A 27547-nucleotide genomic window follows, 5' to 3' on the forward strand; every position below is an offset into this window, starting at 1 on the left:
TCTGTGTCTAGGATCATGCCTAGGAGAGGCAGATGAGCTGTAAGAACCAACTGCGACTTTGGAATATATAGAATCCAGCCGTGTTGCCGTTTCACTTCCAGAGAAAGTGATACGCTGTTCAGCAACTGCTCTCTTGATCTCGCTTTTATGAGGAGATCGTCCAAGTACGTGATAATAGTGACACCTTGCTTCCGCAGGAGCACCATCATTTCCGCCATTACCTTAGTGAATATTCTCAAGACCGTGGAGAGACCAAACGGCAACGTCTGAAATTGGTAATGACCATCCCGTACCGCAATTCTGAGGTACGCCTGATGAGGTGGATAAATGGGGACATGAAGGTATGCATCCTTTATGTCCCGAGTCACCATAAAATCTCCCCCTTTCAGGCTTGCAATAACCGCTTTTAGTGATTCCATCTTGAACTTGAACCCTTTCAGGTATATGTTCAGGGATTTTAAATTCAATATGGATCCGACCGAACCGTCTGGTTTCGGGACTACAACATGGTCGAAAAATAATCCCCTCCTTGTTGAAGGAGGGGAACCTTGACCACCACCTGTTGAAGATACAATTTATGAATTGTAGTTAACAATGTTTCCCTCTCCTGGGGGGAAGCCGGTAGGGCCGTCGGTGAGGGGGCATTTTCTCAAAGTCCAGCTTGTATCCCTGAGACACAATATCTATTGCCCAGGGATCTAACAGGGAGTGTACCCACTTGTGGCTGAACTTACGAAGGCGTGCCCCCACCGGGCCTAGCTCCGCCTGTGGAGCCCCAGCGACAAGCGGTGGATTTTTGTAGAGGCCGGGGAGGACTTCTGTTCCTGGGAACTAGCTGTGTTGTGCAGCTTCTTTCCTCTGCCCCCGCCTCTGGCAAGAAAGGACGCACCTCGGACTTTCTTGTTTCTTTATTCGAAAGGCTGCATTTGATAATGTCGTGCTTTCCTAGGCTGTGCAGGAATATAAGGCAAAAGATCAGAATTACCAGCTATAGCTGTGGAGACCAGGTCCGAGAACCCTTCTCCACACAATCCTCAGCCTTCCACATGCCTCTTAAGTCGGCATCATCTGTCCATTGCATATTCTACAGGACACTTCAAGCAGAAATCAACATAGCTTTGACTCTAGGACCCAGTATACTCATGTCTCTTTGGGCATGTTTTATATACAGTGGGGATCGAAAGTTTGGGCACCACAGGCAAAAATTCATTTTAATGTGCAAAAAGAAGCCAAGGAAAGATGGAAAAATCTCCAAAAGGCATCAAATTACAGATTAGACATTCTTATAACATGTCAAAAAAAGTTTGATTTTATTTCCATCATTTACACTATCAAAAGAACAGAAAACAAAAAATGACGTCTGCAAAAGTTTGGGCACCCTGCAGAGTTAATACCTTGTACTGCCCCCTTTGGACAGCTGAGACCTGGCAGTGTCATGGATTGTTCTCAATCATCGTCTGGAAAGACCAGGTGATATCAATCTCAAAGGTTTTAAAAGCCCAGACTCATCTGGCTTTGCTCCAACAATCGGCACCACCAATCCTCTAAGCAGTTGTGTAGAACACTGAAACTGAGAATAGTTGACGCTCACAAAGCAGGAGAAGGCTATAAGATGATAGCAAAGCATTATCAGATGCCCATATCCTCTGTTCGGAATGTAATTAAGAAATGGCAGTCATCAGGAGCAGTGGAAGTTAAAGCAAGATCTGGAAGACCAAGAAAAATATCAGACAGAACAGCTTGCAGGATTGTGAGAAAAGCAAGTCAAAATCCACGTTTGACTGCACGATCCCTCCAGGAAGATCTGGCAGACACTGGATTTGTGGTACACTATTCCACTATAAAGAGATACTTGTACAAATATGGTCTTCATGGAAGAGTCATCAGAAGAAATCCTCAAAAATCAGCATTTACAGTTTGCAAATGAACATATAGACAAGTCTGATGCATTTTTGAATAAAGTTCTGTGGACCAATGAGGTTAAAATAGAACTTTTTGGCCGTAATGAGCAAAGGTACGTTTGGAGAAGGAAGGGCACACAATTTAATGAAAAGAACCTCTGTCCAACTGTTAAGCATGGGGTTGGATCAATCATGCTTTGGGGTTGTATTGCAGCCAGTGGCACAGGGAACATTTCACGAGTAGAAGGAAAAATGGATACAATAAGATTCCAGCAAATTTTGGACGCTAACTTGATGCCATCTGTGAAAAAGCTGAAGTTAAAGAGAGGCTGGCTTCTACAAATTGATAATGATCCTAAACACACCTCAAAATCCACGGTGGATTACATCAAGAGGCGTAAACTGAAGGTTTTGCCATGGCCTTCACAATCTCCTGACCTCAACATAATTGAAAATTTATGGATAGAGCTTAAAAGAGCAGTGCGTCACAGACAGCCCAGGAATCTCAAAGTACTGGAAGACTTTTGTAAGGAAGAATGGGCGAAGATACCTCAAACAAGAATTGAAAGACTCTTGGCTGGCTACAAAAAGTGTTTACAAGCTGTGATATTTGCCAAAGGGGGCAGTACAAGCAGGGCCGGTGCTAGGGTGTTCGGCGCCCCCCTGCAAACTATAAATTTGCGCCCTCCCATTCATACTGCAGTTAATAAAGTGAGAGCGTGCGCCGAAGGCCGCAAAAAAGGATTATGGTTTCCCACGGGGTGTGACCATACAACAGTACCCTCAATTCAAATTATGTCACACAGTATCACAATCTTATTCACATTTCACCGCACATAGAATGAGCCAAAATTCACATTATAGCACACAGAATGAGCCGAAATTCACATTATAGCACACAGAATGAGCCTAAATTCACATTAAAGCACACAGAATGAGCCGAAATTCACATTATAGCACACGGTATGAGCCGAAATTCACATTATAGCACACAGAATGAGCCGAAATTCACATTATAGCACACGGTATGAGCCGAAATTCACATTATAGCACACGTTATGAGCCGAAATTCACATTATAGCACACAGAATGAGCCGAAATTCACATTATAGCACACTGAATGAGCCGAAATTCACATTATAGCACACATAATGAGCCAAAATTCACATTATAGCACACGGTATGAGCCAAAATTCACATTATAGCACACAGAATGAGCCGAAATTCACATTATAGCACACTGAATGAGACGAAATTCATATTATAGCACACTGAATGAGCTGAAATTCACATTATACCTCACAGAATGAGCCAAAATTTACATTATAGCACACTGAATGAGCCGAAATTCACATTATACCACATGGAGACAAAATTCAGGGAGAGTGACAGCAGGGACAGGGAGAGAGAGAGAGAGAGAGAGAGAGGGAGAGGGAAAGTGACAGCAGGGACATAGGGACAGGGAGAGTGACAGAGGGACAGGGAAAGTGACAGCAGGGACATAGGGACAGGGAGAGTGACAGAGGGACAGGGAAAGTGACAGCAGGGACATAGGGAGAGTGACAGAGGGACAGGGAAAGTGACAGCAGGGACATAGGGACAGGGAGAGTGACAGAGAGAGGGAGAGCAAGGGCATACAATAGGGACTAGGGAGAGAGAAAGGCAGCAGGGTAAGATTACCTATTTAGCAGCGGCGGTGTATTATGAGGCTCTGGTCGGCATGAGGCTGGCAGTGCAGAGAAGGACTGAGGGCGGCAGTGGGGCGACTGAGGGTGGCGGTGGTATAGCAGAGGAGGAGGCAGAGGGTGGTGGCGGTGCAAGGAGGAGGAAGCTGTGGTTGGTGGCACTGCGGCTCCTATGACCACAGCGCCACTATTTCAAATCCGCCATGTACCTGCAGCCAATCAGGAGGGGGCAGGATAAGATAAGTGGTGAGGAGCAGGAGGGGGCAGGATAGGAGCAGTGATACGGAGCAGGAGGGGGCAGGATGGGAGCAGTGGGGCAGAGCAGGAGGGGGCAGGATGGGAGCAGTGGTGTGGAGCAGGTGGGGACAGGTTAGGAGCAGTGGTGCGGAGCAGGGGGGGGCAGGATGGGAGCAGTGGTGCAGAGCAGGGGGGCAGGATGGGAGCAGTGGTGCGGAGCAGGGGGGGCAGGATGGGAGTAGTGGTGCGGAGCAGGGGGGGCAGGATGGGAGCAGTGTTGCGGAGCAGGGGGGGCAGGATGGGAGCAGTGTTGCGGAGCAGGGGGGGCAGGATGGGGAGCAGTGGTGCGGAGCAGGGGGGGCAGGATGGGAGCAGTGGTGCGGAGCAGGGGGGGCGGGATGGGAGCTTTGGTGCAGAGCAGGGGGGCAGGATGGGAGCTTTGGTGCAGAGCAGGGGGACAGGATGGGAGTAGTGGTGCAGAGCAGGGGGGGCAGGATGGGAGCAGTGTTGCGGAGCAGGAGGGGGCAGGATGGGAGCAGTAGTGTGGAGCAGGTGGGGACAGGTTAGGAGCAGTGGTGCGGAGCAGGGGGGGGCAGGATGGGAGCAGTGGTGCAGAGCAGGGGGGCAGGATGGGAGCAGTGGTGCGGAGCAGGGGGGGCAGGATGGGAGTAGTGGTGCGGAGCAGGGGGGGCAGGATGGGAGCAGTGGTGCGGAGCAGGAGGGGGCAGGATGGGAGCAGTGGTGTGGAGCAGGTGGGGACAGGTTAGGAGCAGTGGTGCGGAGCAGGGGGGGGCAGGATGGGAGCAGTGGTGCAGAGCAGGGAGGCAGGATGGGAGCAGTGGTGCGGAGCAGGGGGGGCAGGATGGGAGTAGTGGTGCGGAGCAGGGGGGGGCAGGATGGGAGCAGTGTTGCGGAGCAGGGGGGGCAGGATGGGAGCAGTGTTGCGGAGCAGGGGGGGCAGGATGGGGAGCAGTGGTGCGGAGCAGGGGGGGCAGGATGGGAGCAGTGGTGCGGAGCAGGGGGGGCGGGATGGGAGCTTTGGTGCAGAGCAGGGGGGCAGGATGGGAGCTTTGGTGCAGAGCAGGGGGACAGGATGGGAGTAGTGGTGCGGAGCAGGAGGGGGCAGGATGGGAGCAGTGGTGCGGAGCAGGAGGGGGCAGGATGGGAGCAGTGGTGTGGAGCAGGTGGGGACAGGTTAGGAGCAGTGGTGCGGAGCAGGGGGGGGCAGGATGGGAGCAGTGGTGCAGAGCAGGGGGGCAGGATGGGAGCAGTGGTGCGGAGCAGGGGGGGCAGGATGGGAGTAGTGGTGCGGAGCAGGGGGGGCAGGATGGGAGCAGTGTTGCGGAGCAGGGGGGGCAGGATGGGAGCAGTGTTGCGGAGCAGGGGGGGCAGGATGGGGAGCAGTGGTGCGGAGCAGGGGGGGCAGGATGGGAGCAGTGGTGCGGAGCAGGGGGGGTGGGATGGGAGCTTTGGTGCAGAGCAGGGGGGCAGGATGGGAGCTTTGGTGCAGAGCAGGGGGACAGGATGGGAGTAGTGGTGCAGAGCAGGGGGGGCAGGATGGGAGCAGTGTTGCAGAGCAGGGGGGCAGGATGGGGAGCAGTGGTGCGGAGCAGGATGGGAGCAGTGGTGTAGAGCGGGGGGGGGGCAGGATAGGAGCAGTGGTGCGGAGCAGGGGGGGCAGGATGGTAGTGAAAGGTACTCGCTCTCGAAGTTAACCTAGTATGTCACCTGCTCCCCACAGCTCCTGGGTCCCAGCCGCTGTTGTTACCTCTGTGGACAGTGGCAGCAGCCTCACACAGGGGCTGTGGTGCTAAGACAGATAACCAGAGCAAGTGTCCCATCAACAGAGCAGCTCTCCTGTCCTCCAGGAGCCTCATACCGGGGAGTCGACAGGAGAAGCGCGGAGACACTGCATGGCACACGAACATATACATATATACATACACACACACATATACATACATACATACATACATACACACATATACATATATACATATACATACATACATACACACATATACATACATACATACACACACATATATATACATACATACATACATACATACACACATATACATACATACATACACACACATATACATACATACATACATACACACATATACATACATACATACACACATATACATACATACATACACACACATATACATACATACATACATACATACACACACACATATACATACATACATACATACATACATACATACATACATACATACACACCAGTGAGCGCGGAGCAAAAATAAAAGTGGGTCCCATGGACCCTTCACTTTAAAAAATCTGGGTCCTACTCCATTTTTTGGGGAGCCTATATAAATCAATAGTGCATAATATAAGTACTATAATAAAATAAATCTGATATGGATAGATAGATAGATATATATATATATATATATAGAGAGAGAGAGAGAGATATATATATATATAATGCAATATTGATTTATGCACCACATATTGCAATCCATGTACTTATGACCCAGAGAGGGGATGGCACAGCTCTGGGAAATGGGAGGTGTGGGTGTGTGTTTAGGTATACTGTTCCTCTTCAGCCACTGTGTGTGGAAGCACAAGTCTCAGAATAGCCAGAGGTTGGAGAGCCACAGGTTGCCCCGTTTAGCCTGATGTAACAATGTAACAGAAAGGTGAGCCCTTCTGTTACATTGTGCAACCCCCATCTTTGCATACCATACACTTGCGCCTAGTCCTGCTGCTAGCATACCGACTCCATTCAGGAGTCGATCCATCATCCCACCGGCAACTGCTGCTTAGCCGGCACCCGCAGGGAGAGTCCAAGTGATGTGGGAGGGGAAGCTGTGGTATTCGCTGTGTAAGGAGTCGCCCCCATGCAGGAAGTGTCACAGCACGGCATGCTGCTCGCTGTAATGCAGTGCTCACTGCGGCGACTGTGACCCAGTCTGAGCGGCGGAATCAGCAGCAGCGCTAACTGTGGTTTGTTTCCCCTGGACTCAATATGCCTATCCGCGGTAAGGGGGCGGGCATTCTCGGAGCAGAGCAAGTGGAGCTGTCCTGACGGGAAGATGTGGCGGTGATTTGACGTGGAGTGTGAGGATTCCTATTGGCGAAGTGAGACAGTGCGTCCAATGAGACCCACTAATTTTTTTAAACCGTGTCCCTCATTTCCTATAGCTCGTAAAAATGTGCTATGCCACGTATTTTGCGATCACTGCGACACATATACAAACATACACACATACATACACACACATATACATATATACATACACACATATACATACATACAATACATACACACACTTTATCTCACTTTTTTTCCATCCACTTACAGTTACAGCCCCACAGTCTGGTTAGCAGGAAGTGATCTGCCTTAGCTTGGGGGTTCCGTGTAGCTCCGCCCCTTTTTGCCCGCGTAGCTCCGCCCCTTTTCACCCACGTAGCTCCGCCCACTTTCCATCCGTTCATCATGCCTCTGCCACGGGAGGCGGGAAGGAGGGAGGGCTTTAAACTGACGGCTCTGCTGCCTGTCAGTTTGCAATTGTAGGCGGCGGCAGCAGCAGGGGGACAGGCCAGGCCCAGGACGGCGCAGCACAGGAATGCAGAGCAGGAAGGCGCCTCTCCGATCAGGCGCCTGCCTGCTTTGCATCCCTTTGCTGAGCGGGTAGCGCCGGCCCTGAGTACAAGGTATTAACTCTGCAGGGTGCCCAAACTTTTGCAGATGCCATTTTTTGTTTTCTGTTCTTTTGAAAGTGTAAATGATGGAAATAAAATCAAACTTTTTTTGACATGTTATAAGAATGTCTAATCTGTAATTTGATGCCTTTTGGAGATTTTTCCATCTTTCCTTGGCTTCTTTTTGCACATTAAAATGAATTTTTGCCTGGGGTGCCCAAACTTTCGATCCCCACTGTATATATATACCTATCACTTAAGACAGCATCTTTAATATATATATATCTCTATATATACATATATATATCTATATGCATACTAGGGTCTCAATCTCTGTTTATAAGGTACCTGTCCACGCTGCCACAGCGCCATAAACCCATGCCGACACAATCGCCGGTCTGAGTAGTATACTAGAATGTGCACGTTATCTGCAGGATCCCTGAGAATAGCTAATGCTACCTTCTGTGCAAACGGGACACCCTAGGGGGAGATTCCCATCACATCCTGGCCCTAGTGGGGAAAGGATACTACCTGAGAATTATTTGTGGGAAGCTGCAGTCTCTTGTCTGGAGATTCCCGCTCTTTTTCCTCATGAGAGGAGGGAAATTTACCTCAGCTTTCTTCCCCTTAACATGTGTACCCTTGTGTCAGGGACAAATGAGTCATCAGTGATATGCAAATCCTCTTTTATTACAATAATCATATATTGAATACCTTTCAGCCATCTTGGCTGTAACTTTGCATTATCGTAGTCGACACTGGAGTCAAACTCCGTGTCGATATCAGTGTTTATTATTTTGGATAGTGATCATTGTGAGACTCTGAAGGTCTCTGTGACATAGGGACAGACATGGGTAGATTTCCTGTCTGTTCTCTAATCTTTTGTGCAATAAATTTACCTCAGCACTTACACATATCCAAACAGGTGTGGGCGTTGTCGACGGAGACACCCTCTCACACACATATTTGCTCTATCTCCTCCTTAGGGGAGCCTTTTACCTCAGACATGTCGACACACACGTACCGACACACCACACACACAGGGGATGCTCTATTTGAAGACAGTTCCCCCACAAGGCCCTTTGGAGAGACAGAGAGAGAGTATGCCAGCACACACCCCAGCGCTATATGACCCAGGAATCACACAGTAACTTAGTGTTAACCCAGTAGCTGCTGTATATATTGCTTTTACGCCAAATTTATGTGCCCCCATCTCTTTTTCACCCTCTCTATCGTGCAGGGGAGAGCCTGGGGAGCTTTCTCTCAGCGGAGCTGTGGAGAGAAAATGGCGCTGGTGAGTGCTGAGGAAGAAGGCCCCGCCCCCTCAGCGGCGGGCTTCTCCCGCGATTTTGTGTAAAATGAATGGCGGGGGCTCAAGCATATAACAGTGTCCAACTGTATATATGCTGCTTTTGCCAGGAGGTACTTAATTGCTGCCCAGGGCGCCCCCCCCCCCCCTGCGCCCTGCACCCTACAGTGACCGGAGTGTGTGGGTGTAATGTGGGAGCAATGGCGCACAGCTGCAGTGCTGTGCGCTACCTCATGTGAAGACAGAAGTCTTCTGCCGCCGATTTCGATGTCTTCTTGCTTCTGCCAGCTTCTGTCTTCTGGCTCTGCGAGGGGGACAGCGGCGCTGCTCCGGGAACGGACGACCAAGGTTAAGATCCTGTGTTCGAACCCTCTGGAGCTAATGGTGTCCAGTAGCCTAAGAAGCGCAACCTAGCCGCAGTTAGTAGGTTTGCTTCTCTCCCCTCAGTCCCTCGTAGCAGAGAGTCTGTTGCCAGCAGAAGCTCTCTGAAAATAAAAAACCTAACTAAAATACTTTCTTATTAGCAAGCTCAGGAGAGCCCACTAAAAGCACCCAGCTCTGGCCGGGCACAGATTCTAACTGAGGTCTGGAAGAGGGGCATAGAGGGAGGAGCCAGTGCACACCAGTAGTACTAAATCTTTCTTAGAGTGCCCAGTCTCCTGCGGAGCCCGTCTATTCCCCATGGTCCTTACGGAGTCCCCAGCATCCACTAGGACGTTAGAGAAAATTTGATTTACCTGCTGTAGCTGTGGAAACCAGGTCCGTCAGCCCATCCCCAAACAATACTTCACCCTTATATGGTAGTACTTCCATATGTTTCTTGAAATCCGCATCACCCGTCCATTGGCGAGTCCATAAGGATCTTCTCGCTGAGATAGACATGGCATTGGCCCTAGAAGCTAGCAATCCAATGTCCCTTTGAGCATCCCTCATAAATAAGACTGTGTCTTTATGTGGGCTAGAGTTAAGAATATTAGAGATGAGCGGGTTCGGTTCCTCGGAATCCGAACCCCCCCGAACTTCAGCCTTTTTACACGGGTCCGAGGCAGGTTCGAACCTACCCGCCTTGCTCGGCTAACCCGAGCGCGCCCGAACGTCATCATCCCGCTGTCGGATTCTCGCGAGGCTCGAATTCTATCGCGAGACTCGGATTCTATATAAGGAGCCGCGCGTCGCCGCCATTTTCACACGTGCATTGAGATTGATAGGGAGAGGACGTGGCTGGCGTCCTCTCCGTTTATAGTTACTGTTAGTACTAGTTAGTTGATCTGATTGCTGCTTAGCTTATTGTGGGGAGGATTGGGGAGAGCTGTTAGGAGGAGTACAGTCAGTGCAGAGTTTTGCTAGTTTTTTTAAATCCGTTCTCTGCCTGAAAAAACGCTCCATACCATATCTGTGCTCAGCCTCAGTGTGCTGCATGATATATCTATGTATATCTGACTGTGCTGAGTGCTCACTGCTCACACAGCTGAATTGTGGGGGAGACTGGGGTGCAGTTATAGCAGGAGTACAGTGCACACTTTTGCTGCCAGTGTGACTGACCAGTGACCACCAGTATATTGTCTGCCTGAAAAAGTTAAACACTCCTGTGGTGTTTTTTTATTTTATTCTATAAACGCATTCTGCTGACAGTGTCCAGCAGGTCCGTCATTCATTATATTATATAAATATTTACCTGCAGCAGTGTTATATTTTTTTTGTTCATCTCTATCATCTTTATCATCTCTATATTAGCAGACGCAGTACGGTAGTCCACGGCTGTGGCTACCTCTGTGTCGTCAGTGCTCGTCCATAATTGTATACCTACCTGTGGTGGGTTTTTTTTTTCTATCTTCTTCATACTAGTAGTTTAGGAGTCTGCTGACAGTGTCCAGCAGGTCCGTCATTATATTATATATACCTGCAGTAGTGATATATATATTTTTTTATATCATTATCATCTCTATACTAGCAGACGCAGTACGGTAGTCCACAGCTGTAGCTACCTCTGTGTCGTCAGTGCTCGTCCATAATTGTATACCTACCTGTGGTGGGGTTTTTTTTTTGTATCTTCTTCATACTAGTAGTTTAGGAGTCTGCTGACAGTGTCCAGCAGGTCCGTCATTATATTATATATACCTGCAGTAGTGATATATATATATTTTTTATATCATTATCATCTCTATACTAGCAGACGCAGTACGGTAGTCCACGGCAGTAGCTACCTCTGTGTCGTCAGTGCTCGTCCATAATTGTATACCTACCTGTGGTGGGGGTTTTTTTTCTATCTTCTTCATACTAGTAGTTTAGGAGTCTGCTGACAGTGTCCAGCAGGTCCGTCATTATATTATATATACCTGCAGTAGTGATATATATATATTTTTTTTATATCATTATCATCTCTATACTAGCAGACGCAGTACGGTAGTCCACGGCTGTAGCTACCTCTGTGTCGTCAGTGCTCGTCCATAATTGTATACCTACCTGTGGTGGGGTTTTTTTTTCTATCTTCTTCATACTAGTAGTTTAGGAGTCTGCTGACAGTGTCCAGAAGGTCCGTCATTATATTATATATACCTGCAGTAGTGATATATATATATTTTTTACATCATTATCATCTCTATACTAGCAGACGCAGTACGGTAGTCCACGGCTGTAGCTACCTCTGTGTCGTCAGTGCTCGTCCATAATTGTATACCTACCTGTGGTGGGGTTTTTTTTTCTATCTTCTTCATACTAGTAGTTTAGGAGTCTGCTGACAGTGTCCAGCAGGTCCGTCATTATATTATATATACCTGCAGTAGTGATATATATATATATATTTTTTATATCATTATCATCTCTATACTAGCAGACGCAGTACGGTAGTCCACGGCTGTAGCTACCTCTGTGTCGTCAGTGCTCGTCCATAATTGTATACCTACCTGTGGTGGGGGTTTTTTTTCTATCTTCTTCATACTAGTAGTTTAGGAGTCTGCTGACAGTGTCCAGCAGGTCCGTCATTATATTATATATACCTGCAGTAGTGATATATATATTTTTTTTTATATCGTTATCATCTCTATACTAGCAGATGCAGTACGGTAGTCCACAGCTGTAGCTACCTCTGTGTCGTCAGTGCTCGTCCATAATTGTATACCTACCTGTGGTGGGGTTTTTTATCTATCTTCTTCATACTAGTAGTTTAGGAGTCTGCTGACAGTGTCCAGCAGGTCCGTCATTATATTATATATACCTGCAGTAGTGATATATATATATATATATTTTATATTATTATCATCTCTATACTAGCAGACGCAGTACGGTAGTCCACGGCTGTAGCTACCTCTGTGTCGTCAGTCACTCGTCATCCATAAGTATACTAGTATCCATCCATCTCCATTGTTTACCTGAGGTGCCTTTTAGTTGTGCCTATTAAAATATGGAGAACAAAAATGTTGAGGTTCCAAAAATAGGGAAAGATCAAGATCCACTTCCACCTCGTGCTGAAGCTGCTGCCACTAGTCATGGCCGAGACGATGAAATTCCATCAACGTCGTCTGCCAAGGCCGATGCCCAATGTCATAGTACAGAGCATGTAAAATCCAAAACACAAAATATCAGTAAAAAAAGGACTCAAAAACCTAAAATAAAATCGTCGGAGGAGAAGCGTAAACTTGCCAATATGCCATTTACCACACGGAGTGGCAAGGAACGGCTGAGGCCCTGGCCTATGTTCATGGCTAGTGGTTCAGCTTCACATGAGGATGGAAGCGCTCAGCCTCTCGCTAGAAAAATGAAAAGACTTAAGCTGGCAAAAGCACAGCAAAGAACTGTGCGTTCTTCGAAATCACAAATCCACAAGGAGAGTCCAATTGTGTCGGTTGCGATGCCTGACCTTCCCAACACTGGACGTGAAGAGCATGCGCCTTCCACCATTTGCACGCCCCCTGCAAGTGCTGGAAGGAGCACCCGCAGTCCAGTTCCTGATAGTCAGATTGAAGATGTCAGTGTTGAAGTACACCAGGATGAGGAGGATATGGGTGTTGCTGGCGCTGGGGAGGAAATTGACCAGGAGGATTCTGATGGTGAGGTGGTTTGTTTAAGTCAGGCACCCGGGGAGACACCTGTTGTCCGTGGGAGGAATATGGCCATTGACATGCCTGGTGAAAATACCAAAAAAATCAGCTCTTCGGTGTGGAAGTATTTCAACAGAAATGCGGACAACAGGTGTCAAGCTGTGTGTTGCCTTTGTCAAGCTGTAATAAGTAGGGGTAAGGACGTTAACCACCTCGGAACATCCTCCCTTATACGTCACCTGCAGCGCATTCATCATAAGTCAGTGACAAGTTCAAAAACTTTGGGCGACAGCGGAAGCAGTCCAAGGACCAGTAAATCCCTTCCTCTTGTAACCAAGCTCACGCAAACCAGCCCACCAACTCCCTCAGTGTCAATTTCCTCCTTCCCCAGGAATGCCAATAGTCCTGCAGGCCATGTCACTGGCAATTCTGACGAGTCCTCTCCTGCCTGGGATTCCTCCGATGCATCCTTGCGTGTAACGCCTACTGCTGCTGGCGCTGCTGTTGTTGCTGCTGGGAGTCGATGGTCATCCCAGAGGGGAAGTCGTAAGACCACTTTTACTACTTCCACCAAGCAATTGACTGTCCAACAGTCCTTTGCGAGGAAGATGAAATATCACAGCAGTCGTCCTGCTGCAAAGCGGATAACTGAGGCCTTGGCATCCTGGGTGGTGAGAAACGTGGTTCCGGTATCCATCATTACTGCAGAGCCAACTACAGACTTGATTGAGGTACTGTGTCCCCGGTACCAAATACCATCTAGGTTCCATTTCTCTAGGCAGGCGATACCGAAAATGTACACAGACCTCAGAAAAAGACTCACCAGTGTCCTAAAAATTGCAGTTGTACCCAATGTCCACTTAACCACGGACATGTGGACAAGTGGAGCAGGGCAGACTGAGGACTATATGACTGTGACAGCCCACTGGGTAGATGTATTGACTCCCGCCGCAAGAACAGCAGCGGCGGCACCAGTAGCAGCATCTCGCAAACGCCAACTCTTTCCTAGGCAGGCTACGCTTTGTATCACCGCTTTCCAGAATACGCACACAGCTAAAAACCTCTTACGGCAACTGAGGAAGATCATCGCAGAATGGCTTACCCCAATTGGACTCTCCTGTGGATTTGTGGCATCGGACAACGCCAGCAATATTGTGTGTGCATTAAATATGGGCAAATTCCAGCACGTCCCATGTTTTGCACATACCTTGAATTTGGTGGTGCAGAATTATTTAAAAAACGAGAGGGGCGTGCAAGAGATGCTGTCGGTGGCCAGAAGAGTTGCGGGACACTTTCGGCGTACAGGCACCACGTACAGAAGACTGGAGCAACACCAAAAACGCCTGAACCTGCCCTGCCATCATCTGAAGCAAGAAGTGGTAACGAGGTGGAATTCAACCCTCTATATGCTTCAGAGGTTGGAGGAGCAGCAAAAGGCCATTCAAGCCTATACAACTGACCACGATATAGGAGGTGGAATGCACCTGTCTCAAGCGCAGTGGAGAATGATTTCAACGTTGTGCAAGGTTCTGCAACCTTTTGAACTTGCCACACGTGAAGTCAGTTCAGACACTGCCAGCCTGAGTCAGGTCATTCCCCTCATCAGGCTTTTGCAGAAGAAGCTGGAGACATTGAAGGAGGAGCTAACACTGAGCGATTCCGCTAGGCATGTGGGACTTGTGGATGGAGCCCTTAATTCGCTTAACAAGGATTCACGGGTGGTCAATCTGTTGAAATCAGAGCACTACATTTTGGCCACCGTGCTCGATCCTAGATTTAAAACCTACGTTGTATCTCTCTTTCCGGCAGACACAAGTCTGCAGGGGTTCAAAGAACTGCTGGTGAGAAAATTGTCAAGTCAAGCGGAACGCGACCTGTCAACATCTCCTCCTTCACATTCTCCCGCAACTGGGGGTGCGAGGAAAAGGCTCAGAATTCCGAGCCCACCCGCTGGCGGTGATGCAGGGCAATCTGGAGCGACTGCTGATGCTGACATCTGGTCCGGACTGAAGGACCTGACAACGATTACGGACATGTCGTCTACTGTCACTGCATATGATTCTCTCACCATTGAAAGAATGGTGGAGGATTATATGAGTGACCGCATCCAAGTAGGCACGTCAGACAGTCCGTACGTATACTGGCAGGAAAAAGAGGCAATTTGGAGGCCCTTGCACAAACTGGCTTTATTCTACCTAAGTTGCCCTCCCACAAGTGTGTACTCCGAAAGAGTGTTTAGTGCCGCTGCTCACCTTGTCAGCAATCGGCGTACGAGGTTACTTCCAGAAAATGTGGAAAAGATGATGTTCATTAAAATGAATTATAATCAATTCCTCCATGGAGACATTCACCAGCAGCAATTGCCTCCACAAAGTACACAGGGAGCTGTGATGGTGGATTCCAGTGGGGACGAATTGATAATCTGTGAGGAGGGGGATGTACACGGTGATGAATCGGAGGATGATGATGAGGTGGACATCTTGCCTCTGTAGAGCCAGTTTGTGCAAGGAGAGATTAATTGCTTTTTTTTTGGTGGGGGTCCAAACCAACCCGTCATTTCAGTCACAGTCGTGTGGCAGACCCTGTCACTGAAATGATGGGTTGGTTAAAGTGTGCATGTCCTGTTTATACAACATAAGGGTGGGTGGGAGAGCCCAAGGACAATTCCATCTTGCACCTCTTTTTTTATTTCATTTTTCTTTGCGTCATGTGCTGTTTGGGGAGTGTTTTTTGGAAGGGCCATCCTGCGTGACACTGCAGTGCCACTCCTAGATGGGCCAGGTGTTTGTGTCGGCCACTAGGGTCACTTATCTTAGTCACACAGCTACCTCATTGCGCCTCTTTTTTTTCTTCTTTGCGTCATGTGCTGTTTGGGGAGTATTTTTTAGAAGGGCCATCCGGCCTGATACTGCAGTGCTACTCCTAGATGGGCCAGGTGTTTGTGTCGGCCACTAGGGTCGCTTAGCTTACTCACACAGCTACCTCATTGCGCCTCTTTTTTTCTTTGCGTCATGTGCTGTTTGGGGAGTGTTTTTTGGAAGGGCCATCCTGCGTGACACTGCAGTGCCACTCCTAGATGGGCCAGGTGTTTGTGTCGGCCACTAGGGTCGCTTAGCTTACTCACACAGCTACCTCATTGCGCCTCTTTTTTTCTTTGCGTCATGTGCTGTTTGGGGAGTGTTTTTTGGAAGGGCCATCCTGCGTGACACTGCAGTGCCACTCCTAGATGGGCCAGGTGTTTGTGTCGGCCACTTGGGTCGCTGAGCTTAGTCATCCAGCGACCTCGGTGCAAATTTTAGGGCTAAAAATAATATTGTGAGGTGTGAGGTGTTCAGAATAGACTGAAAATGAGTGGAAATTATAGTTATTGAGGTTAATAATACTTTGGGATCAAAATGACCCCCAAATTCTATGATTTAAGCTGTTTTTTAGTTTTTTTTTTTAAAAACACCCGAATACAAAACACACCCGAATCCGACAAAAAAAATTCGGTGAGGTTTTGCCAAAACGCGTTCGAACCCAAAACACGGCCACGGAACCGAACCCAAAACCAAAACACAAAACCCGAAAAATTTCCGGTGCACATCTCTAGTGAACACTGAAGAGAGAGCAAGTGCTGTGAGAGGTGGACACTGATGGGGGAGAGTGCTGTAAGAGGTGGACACTGAAGAGAGATCGAGTGCTGTGAGAGGTGGACACTGATGGGGGAGAGTGCTGTAAGAGGTGGACACTGATGGGGAGAGTGCTGTAAGAGGTGGACACCGAAGAGGGAGCGAGTGCTGTGAGAGGTTGACATTGAAGGGGGAGAGAGTGTGAGAGGTGGACACTAAAGGGGAGCGAGTGCTGTGAAAGGTTGACATTGAAGGGGGAGAGAGTGTGAGAGGTGGACACTAAAGGGGAGCGAGTGCTGTGAGAGGTGGACACTGAAGGGAGAGTGATGTAAGAGGTGGACACTGATGGGGAGAGTGATGTAAGAGGTGGACACTGAATGGGGAGCGAGTGCTGTGAGAGGTGGACACTGAAGGGAGAACGAGTGCTGTGAGAGGTGGACACTGAAGGGAGAGTGATGTAAGAGGTGGACACTGATGGGGAGAGTGATGTAAGAGGTGGACACTGATGGGGAGAGTGATGTAAGAGGTGGACACTGAATGGGGAGCGAGTGCTGTGAGAGGTGGACACTGAAGGGAGAACGAGTGCTGTAAGAGGTGTACACTGAAGGGGAAGCGAGTGGTGTGAGAGGTGAACACTGATGGGGAGAGTGCTGTAAGAGGTAGACACTGATGGGGAGAGTGCTGTAAGAAGTGGACACTGACGGGGGAGAGTGCTGTAAGAGGTGGACACCGAAGAGGGAGCGAGTGCTGTGAGAGGTTGACATTGAAGGGGGAGAGAGTGTGAGAGGTGGACACTAAAGGGGAGCGAGTGCTGTGAAAGGTGGACACTGATGGGGGAGAGTGCTGTAAGAGGTGGACACTGATGGGGATAGTGCTGTAAGAGGTGGACACTGAAGAGGGAGCGAGTGCTGTGAGAGGTTGACATTGAAGGGGGAGAGAGTGTGAGAGGTGGGCACTAAAGGGGAGCGAGTGCTGTGAGAGGTGGACACTGATGGGGGAGAGTGCTGTAAGAGGTGGACACTGAATGGGGAGCGAGTGCTGTGAGAGGTGGATACTGATGGGGGAGAGTGATGTAAGAGGTGGACACTGGAGGGAGAACGAGTGCTGTAACAGGTGGACACTGAAGGGAGAACGAGTGCTGTAACAGGTGGACGCTGAATGGGGAGCGAGTGCTGTAACAGGTGGACACTGAATGGGGAGCGAGTGCTGTGAGAGGTGGACACTGAAGGGAGAACGAGTGCTGTAAGAGGTGGACACTGAATGGGGAGCGAGTGCTGTGAGAGGTGAACACTGAAAGGGGAGAGAGTGTGAGAGGAGGACACTGAATGGGGAGCGAGTGCTGTGAGAGGGGAACACTGAAAGGGGAAAGAATGTAAGAGGAGGACACGGGTGTAGCGAGGGTGGCTCCGGTGGAGCGCAAGCTCCAGGCACCGGAAAAGTTAGAGGGCGCACCGCCACCTGCTCACCCCCTCCTTCTGCCCGCTATACCACTGGCCGCTGTACATGCAGCTGCAGAGCAGGAGGAGAAGCAGAGGAGTTCATACTGACTCGGACTTTGAGACTAGGCAGGTAGCAGGGCAGACGAAAAACAAGACCTAAGAGGGAATCGGCGCAACTGGGTATGTTGTTCTAATGCAGCTGCTTAATGTAGATATTAGTTTAAACCTACTAACCACAATACAATTAACAGACAAATAGCAGCGCTAAGTATGCCTAAAATTGTGGAGGAGTAATAACATATAAAAATGATTAAAAATGTTTAATACAATATATATATATATCATAAAGTATTTTACTGTATTAATTTATCTGCTCACATACACCTGTGGCGCCATACCCCCACTGCCCAAATCAACTGATAAGACTTGTAAGGCAGCCTGGTGTTTGCGTGTAGATCTACAACATGTTCAGGATTAATGAACGCACCGACAAACGGAATGACTGGTGCCAAAAGATTTTTAATGAAGAAACCATGAATAATACAACACCCCCATCCGGCGACCTAGATGATTTATTCTGGGGAATGGAACGGTTACTAGCAAGAGAAATAAAGACATGGTGGGATATCAAAGGATTGGAGCACTACATCGAAGTGGACAGGGTACCAAGAGGACTGAGAATATTAAAACAACCTACCCTTGGAAATACTGAACCTGAATTCATTGAGGAATGGGATTCTATCCTACATACATGCTCTGTTAATTTAATGAAACTTTTAATCAATGAAAGAAAAAGAAGTGCAGTGGCACTTGATAAAGAGATTAAAGACAAAGAAGCAGAGCTAGAACCCTTCAAAAATAAAGAAGATTACCGTGTCAATGAAACCGTTCTCAACAAGAAACTGGAACGCATTGAAGAGGAGGTCATACGAGGAAAAGAGAAAAAATTTCTCAGAGACAAAAAGGACTACGAACAAGGAAACACTAAGAATTGGAGTAGATTTAAAACTTTTGACAAACCCAAGAAAACGGACCAAAGATATCAATGGAAAACCCTGCCAATTAAGACGAGACCAGTATGGAGAGACGAATCACCATCAACATCATATGTAAGAACTTCTAATAGATTCACTGCATTAAATCGACTTAAATCAAGCAATGAACAGGATTTTTTATCTGTAAGACAAGGAGCAAGACCAAAGAATCCTCCAAGGAGCACAATTTGCGAGGATGTCAAACACGCTTCTCCACTAAAAAGAAGATTTATAGAAGTAGAGGAAAACGGGGCGGCAGGAGGGAAAGAACCAAAGAAGAGAAACCTATAAATATAACAGATAAAGGAATCTTCAACCTATCCTCTCATACCCTGACTGACCCAGAACGAACCCTCCTTAGCAAAGGACTTTCATTCGCACCTTCTGAAGGGCTGAACAAGTTTGATACATTCATAGATCTTAATAAGTTTGTACGGAAACTCACGCTTAAAAGACATTTCATGAGGAAAGATAATGCCATTATATCAAACTATGAAGACAGATCGAAGTCTGGACTCAAACCGAAAAGTAAATATTACCCAGTAGAATCCAAAGGGAGCAACTTGAGCATTTTCTATGATTTAGTAAAGAAAGATCTCTGCGAAACGGAACTTATACCAGTGACAAATAAAAATTTGCATAATAGAGAAATAGAAGCCTTGAAGAAACTTCAGAAAAATAAACAGATTGTTATCAAACCGGCTGACAAAGGGGGGGGGGTTGGTGATCCTGGATCGTGATAAATATGTCAAGGAAGCACAAAGACTCCTAGGAGATTCCCACTCCTATAGAGTACTGCCAGACGATCCCAAAGATTCATATGTGGAAGAACTGAGATCACTACTACTACATGGCCTGAGGAATGAGATTATCACTAAAGATGAATTCTCTTTTTTAATGGCATCCAACCCCACGACCCCCATCTTTTATTTTTTACCAAAGATCCACAAGGACCTGTCCAATCCACCAGGAAGACCGATAGTCGCAGGGATAGACTCTCTCACGTCCAGCCTATCCAAATATGTGGACATATTTCTGAATCCATATGTTAAAAAACTTCCATCCTTTCTTAAAGACACTACCATGGTACTGAATGAAATGAAAAACGTGGAATGGAAGGAATCGTATCTATGGGTGACCATCGACGTACAATCACTGTACACTTGTATAGAACACAAGAAAGGAATTGATGCAAGCAGAGAGTACCTAAACAAAGATGACTCCCTCACAGATCACCATAAGAAATTCATTTGCGACCTGATGGAATTTATCCTAACCCATAATTATTTTAAATTTTTAGATAAATTTTACTTACAACAATGCGGGACCGCCATGGGTACTATTTTTGCACCAAGCTTCGCGAATTTGTTCATGGGACAGTGGGAGGAGAAACATGTTTACGCCACACAGCACTTTAAGGAATCAATCATCATGTACAGGAGGTACATTGATGATATCCTGATCATATGGGATGGGAGTACAGAATTATTCATGGACTTTTTTAAACTTTTACAAACCAACGATTTTAATCTTTCATTTACTTGTAATCTGAGTAAAACCTCTATTGAGTTCTTGGACTTGATTCTGACGGGTGAACAAGGTACGGTTTCCACTAAAAATTATATTAAATCAGTAGATAAAAACAGTTATTTACATTATAAGAGCAATCACTCAAAAAAATGGAAAGACAATATACCGTACTCCCAATTTCACCGAATCAAGAGAAATTGTAATCAAATTAAAGATTGCGAGGAACAACTGGGAATATACAGAAAAAGGTTCGAGGAGAAGAGTTACCCCAAAGCGATCCTGGACAAAGCGGTTAGTAAGACAAGAAACCTTGAGAGGGATAACCTGCTGATATACAAGGATAAAACAGAGAAAAAAGAGGCGGTTTCTTTTATAACAACCTACAATAACCATGAACAGACCATCAGGACATCATTAAGAAACCATTGGCCCATACTGCTTATGGACCCAGTCCTTAAAGGAATTCTCCCAACCCAACCAGAACTCGTGTTTCGGAAACCAAGAAACCTTAAAGAAATCCTTGCACCTAGTATGCTACGAGAACTGCCATCTGAAGGTAACAAGCATCATCTACCCAAATGTACTGGATCGTATAAATGTGGACATTGCAACATTTGCAAGTACCTCAATCCCAACAGAAAAACCTTTAGTACTACGGACGGCACCCAGGAGTTCAAAATTAAGAAATTTATGAACTGCAACATCACATCAGTCATTTACCTAATTGAATGTACCTGCCACAAGAAATACGTGGGCAAGACAAAAAGAGCTCTTAAAATCAGGATACAAGAACATGTTAGAAGTATCAGAAATAAATTGGAGACTCATCTGCTCTATAGACATTTTAAACTGGAACATAACTCCAATCCAGAAGAGATGTCCTTCAAAGCCATTGAACATGTAACCAGCGGTGACAGGGGAGGAGACCTGGCCAAGAAGCTCTCCCAAAGAGAAATGTTTTGGATTTTTCAACTTAAAACTATACACCCCCTGGGCTTCAATGAGGGATATGAAATTGCTCCTTTTCTCTGACAAAAGCATCAATCATGTATGGATTTGTATATTTATTCCTTTTTTGGCACTTGGCACCTTAATAATTGTAGAATGTCAATTATTCCTAATAAAAACCTGTTACTGTGTGAATAAGTCATTTCGCCAATGAATACAGTCACACCGCACTGGCACACGCCCAATCTCGCCCGATCTTGGAAGCTAAGCAGTGTTGGGCCCAATCAGTACCAAGTGGGGAACCACTTGAGAAGATTGGGTACTGTATATGGGTAAACCAGTAGACTTGTAACGGTTATATAGTAGGGAATATTGACATGTATTAAACTATCCTAAAAAGGCACATATATTTAATATTCCAATTCTGTTAATTATGTGCATGGTCTAGCTGCACCTATATACATATTTACTTTTTCACCATATCCACAAAATTCTTTGCTTTCCTGTCCATCTTGAACTATTTACTACTTAAATCCTATTGCTCTTTCTCTATAGATCTTACAATTATGCACTATTAATTAAGTGTCACCACTCATAATCTAATATTATAAGTGTATTTTTTCCATTATCCACCTATATATTATCTAAATTCCTATTATTATTCACAAGGGTTGCATAATATCCTCTGTGCACACCTAATTAATATATGGATTCCTTTATTTATGTAAATTCTGCAATATAATCCGTTTACGTAGATAAAAAGTTTGGGAATACTATGTACTTTACATACCCAATCTAAATGTATCTATATCAGTCTCTCTAAAATAATATAACTCCTAAATACGTTCACTACAATAATAATAAACTAACATTGACATTTGCTTTCATTTGTTTGAGCTGCTCCTGCTCCTTAATATAAGGATATGTCCGCGTTCTATGGGCTCCTTAAAGATGGCCGCCGTGCATATTGAAACCATATCTAAAAACCTCTCCAAAGATGGCCGCCGCACCTCTATTCCAACCCACGATCTCTATAGAACATGTGAAGTACCCGCCCATCCGGATGAAGGGCAGACGGACTCATACGCCCAACCGGAAGAAGGGCGAAGCACCGACGATACAAAGACACTTTCCGGAAGTCGCGTGTGCAGCGCATGCGCACTAAGAGTTTACGGACACAGGAAGTGGGGCGGAAATGACGCGAAAGCGTCCGGAATTGATGAAATATGTTTGTGAATGTTTTTTCTCTATATACTGATCTCGTTTTGGTTAGCTAATACTATATTTGGGCTTATTAGCATTAGCCCAATCCCCCATACACAGTGATATGAAACTTTGTGGGAAAACATTGTATGTGAATACTAACAGGAAGTGATGTCACAGCCACTTATCCTTAATCATAGCTGCTATAAATAAGAGTGTTTGCACACTAGTCCCTTACCCCTTGATGAAGTCTGAAGGACGAAACGCGTTGGGTGTACCTCTACTGACTCTCCATTTTTACAGATAAGCACTACTCTCTTATCTTTAAAACATATATTTTTAGGTTTTTTATTACTTTTTATCCTGGGTTCTAGCTAAATTATACATAGTCATTTAGTCATTTTTATGTACTTTGTAATTTTTTAGGCTTTTACTCTCCATATACTTTTTATCCCATATCATGTTTTACATTGTATAAATAAATATTTTTGCAATTTTTTATAAACCGTATCCTGCAATATTCTTCATTTTTATATTAATATATTAGACACTGCAAGTCGCAGATACCCCTATTCTCCCCTTTTCCAAATTTTAAACTATGAAGGCAGCTTATCCCTGCCGACTATTTAGGGGCTAGCTGACACCTTATATCTACAAAGGAGTGTCTCTCACTAAAGTATTTTACTGTATTAATTTATCTGCTCACATACACCTGTGGCGCCATACCCCCACTGCCCATATATATATATATATATATATATATATAAAAATTCAATGAATAGCTGCCAGGATCACCAATGGCAATTTCTACACACTCTCCTCCTCGTTGAGAAAAGTGCACCAAGCAATGCAAGGACTAATGGGCACAGTCTTATCTGGACAGTTAGTATACACATTCACCGTTGGAGGTAAATCGAGAGATTAATGGCAGAACCTCAGCCAGGGTTCTGAACAGTCCTCACCAGTCACACGGTGCCTTTGAATGGAAGTCATACCAACGCGTTTCGCTGCTTCTTCGCGTTGGTGTGACTTGCTGCTTCACCTGGATCAACTTATTGCTACTCCACCCCCCTCCAAATCGGACCAGAGACATTTCAAGCACCTTTGTGGGACATTTACTGCACATATGGACAAGATCAACACTTCCATTCAAAGGCAGCCTCTGACCAGGGATATTCAAAGAGAAAGGTGCTGATTGGCTGTGTATGTATCTGCTCAGAGCAGTCCCCGGCCCCTCCTTTTATTTTCTGGGATCCCTCATCAATGTGAGCCAGAAAAGTCCATTTTTCATCACATCACAGTGTTGAACATGGTGATCCGGGTTCAGTGTGAAAGGCACCAACCCGGGAATAACCTGTGTTGAAACTGTAATGTGAAAGGGTCTCAGGTTCAAAAGCCGGGTCCGACTTGTTCAGGAAAATAATCAAATGGTAGTGTAGCTTTAATTGCAAAATATTCAGGTCTGCAGAGATTTTTGTTCTTGCTTCCAGTGTATAAATGTATTTTAAAATAAAATAAATCCTAAGCATCTGACCGTTAGTGGTTAGCTTTCATTTGAAATAGGGAAGTGAGAAAATTACATTTATTTTATAATACTTATAATAATCATGAGTTTGCAACTATGTTAATGAAGGGTAACCTGCATATGCTTTACACAGATCTCGTAAATAATAAGACTGTATGACTTGCATAATGTCAGCTTGCAATACTGGTTTTGCTTGCTCTGTACATAATAAATCTTCACGGAGACTTCATTGTGTATTCGTTCCTGCTATAACAATAGTAAGAGAAGCCAAGAAAATCAATAGTTGAAGCACAGCTGCAAACTCCAAATCATTTAAATTAATTCATCGGAATCAGGGCTTAATTCAGCATGGATGGCTATTCAGAGAAATTGCCGTTGTCTGCGAGTAGAAAGGCGTCATTGCGACAGGAAGAAAAAATGCCTCGTGCAAAATTGCCGATCGCTATCCACTCACAGATGCATACGCAATACCTGGAACATCGAAGAGTTTTTGCCATCTGAACAAATGTGAGTAGGTCAGAGACGGCCTGGAAGTGGTCTGCGCTGACGTCAGAGAGCCTTCCCATAAACGCCGGCTTCCTATCAGTCAAACAGCGGCTGCATTGCGATTACGATCTGTATGCAATTTCTTTTGCTATTACCCCTCATGCGTGCGCAATGTGAACACTACGCTTGTGCAGTCACTCGATAATCACTCAATTTGTGATTTCTCTGAATAGCGATCCATGCTGAATTAGGCCCTCAATCAATAATCTTATATTTTCTTAATCATTGAAATTAATCAGTCATTCAATCAATCAATCAATCAATCAATCAATCCTTTACCTGTTTTCCACTACATACATACTCTACCTCCATATCCCTGTGTTGCCCTCAGACCTTGGATTTCGTTGTAAAAGGGTGTGAGAAGTCAGAGGTGGTTTTGCCTTGTAAATACTTTCAGATGTAAAAATCAGGACATTCTCGCAGAGATTCCTGCACCCCTGGCTTGTCGCGCCCTATTATATTAACCCCCTGGTTTCTATAGTTTATTAAGCTGTCACTGCTGTCTGGCAATGTTTCATAGGCGTGCTATCGTCTTTTTAAACTGCCGTGTGTTCGTGCCGCTGTTCTGTTGCTTAGTTTAGCCAGCCAGCATTTTACCAATATTGGTCAACAATATTGTGAACTGTGAGGTGGTCAAAATTGACAGGAAGTGACTGGAAATTAATAATATTGAGGTTAATAATTGCAGGAACAAAAACAGGCCCAAATAACGCTCTTTTTATCATTTAGGAAAAAAATTACAGATCAATAGTCAAAATACAGGGGTTGGCACACATCTCTTAATACAATGGCACAGACTGATGTTGGAGTTGGCGACTCTAGTTGCTGTAGGGGCACAGTACAGATGCCCCATCTCCTCTGTATATAATATTACCTGGATCAGATCAGCATACCTTCCAACTGACCTGCTTCACACAGGACAGTCCTGTTGTTCCGGGACTTCCCACTGTCACACCCACGGGGCAATCACAAACAGCTGTTCTTGCAAGCAAGCAACAGTACCGTGCAACTCTGTTAAAGTCAGGTGTCTTTTTTTTGCCATAAATGTGTTTTAATCAAAACAAGAAGTGCTGATTAATTTGATATGCAACACTTGTATATCTGTGTACGACTGAGTCTGTACATGAAGCACAAAAGACCTTGGCATGGCAAAAAGCTGTAGCGTAAGCGTAATATGTTGAAATCCGCAGGATCTATTTGCTTTGCGACTTAAGTGCAGCTCAAAACCAGTTCCTTGGACTATGCAGACTCTAGAACTTTGCTTCGATTGTCAATGGTAGATCTAGGTGAGCAGCCCAGCCGCAGTTTAATCAATTTTATTTTCTGCAAATGATTAATTTTTTTTTTAAGGTGTGTGTCCGGACCCCATATATCAGGGGGTTACGGAGCGGTGGGAAAAGTACAGGAGTGACAGAGAGCAGAACATGGACCATAATGGGGAGGTTAATACTGCCCAGCCTGTACCTGATTAAAATAAAGAAAACTCCGATTAAAAAGACAGAAAAGTTGAGTAAATGGGTCACCAAGGTGTGGGCGGCTTTCTGACGGGACTCTTTGGAGACCTTCAGGCAGACGACAAAGATCCGCAGGTAGGAAAACACAGTGACGGAGATGGTGACAATTATGTAGATGGATGTCAGAAAACCTGCATAGAAGTTACTGAGAGAAGAATCCAAGCAGGACAGGATAACAAGAGACATATTGTCACAGAAAATGTTGTTTATTTTATTCTCACAAAGAGGAAGAGTCCAAGTCAGCAGGCTGCCTATGAGGACAGTAGTGAAGGCTGTTACACAAGATCCAATGATGAGCTTCATGACCTTCTTGTTGGTCATCAAGGTGACATAGTGCAAAGGGTGACAGACGGCCAGATACCGGTCATACGCCATGAGGGTAAACGTGCTCATTTCCAAAAAAGCAAAGTGTACAGCACAGAATCTGAGTAACACAGTTGCTATGAGAGATGGTCTTAGATGAGGTGATCAAGTCAACTATCAGCTTCGGGAATATGGTAGAACTCCCAAAAATTCCATTGAGGACTAGCTTACATATGAGAATGTACATGGGCTCTTGTAGACTTTGCTCCGTCATAACCACAAATACAATAAGAATACTCAACAGCACAGTACATAAATATATAATGGTTGAAAGGGCGCAATACAAGTGTTTGAATTCTTCCATCTGTACAAGTCCCAGGAGAACCAGACTGGAGCTGCCGTTCAACACTTTCATTATGTTTCTTTGTCTTCAAATTAGAAAATGTACAGATATTACACAAATAATCCTGAGTAGTAAACACACAAATCAAATCTTCTCCAAATCTCATCAGCGATCTACGGTATGCTTTTCTGTCATACAGAATTTCATATAATACAGTAGTTCCCAAACTTTCATGAATCATGGCACCCTAGAGTATCAGCCCTAGGCCAAAGGGTTCTTATTGGTAAATTTGGCAAAAGTTATTACAGATGTGTCCTCATACATCTTGTCTCAATACACCACACAGCCTGGCGTGAGAGCTCGCTGATAGGTCCTGTGTAACTCCCTTAGTGTCAGGTATCTTTTTTTCCCCAAAATGCATCTTATTCACATACAGTAGCTATTACATAGACTCTGCTGATTAAAATGATATGTGGCATGCCTATATTCTATGTGCGACTGCGGCTGTATCTGCATGCGAAATGAAATGTTACAGTGTTTTCCAGGATATCATATGCAGATACAGACGTTAATAAGACAGATTTTAATGGAAAAAGTAGCATGAAAAGATGCTCGGCGCTACCAAGCCATGCCATGGCATGACTAAAAGAACTGCTTAACATGCAGGGAGGCTTTTTGTACGTGGACACAGCTGAAAATTA

General features: G+C 45.7%; 2 pseudogenes; one reads left to right on the forward strand and one right to left on the reverse strand.

Moving 5' to 3' along the window:
• The first annotated feature begins 21624 nt into the window (after window positions 1–21624).
• On the forward strand, window positions 21625–21743 carry LOC135052163 (5S ribosomal RNA; annotated as a pseudogene).
• A 4259-nt stretch (window positions 21744–26002) lies between these two features.
• LOC134989482 (olfactory receptor 4B13-like) lies at window positions 26003–26918 on the reverse strand (annotated as a pseudogene).
• Between the last annotated feature and the right edge of the window lie 629 nt (window positions 26919–27547).

The sequence above is a fragment of the Pseudophryne corroboree genome, chromosome 2 (assembly GCF_028390025.1).
Source record: "Pseudophryne corroboree isolate aPseCor3 chromosome 2, aPseCor3.hap2, whole genome shotgun sequence".
NCBI classification, from domain to species: domain Eukaryota; kingdom Metazoa; phylum Chordata; class Amphibia; order Anura; family Myobatrachidae; genus Pseudophryne; species Pseudophryne corroboree.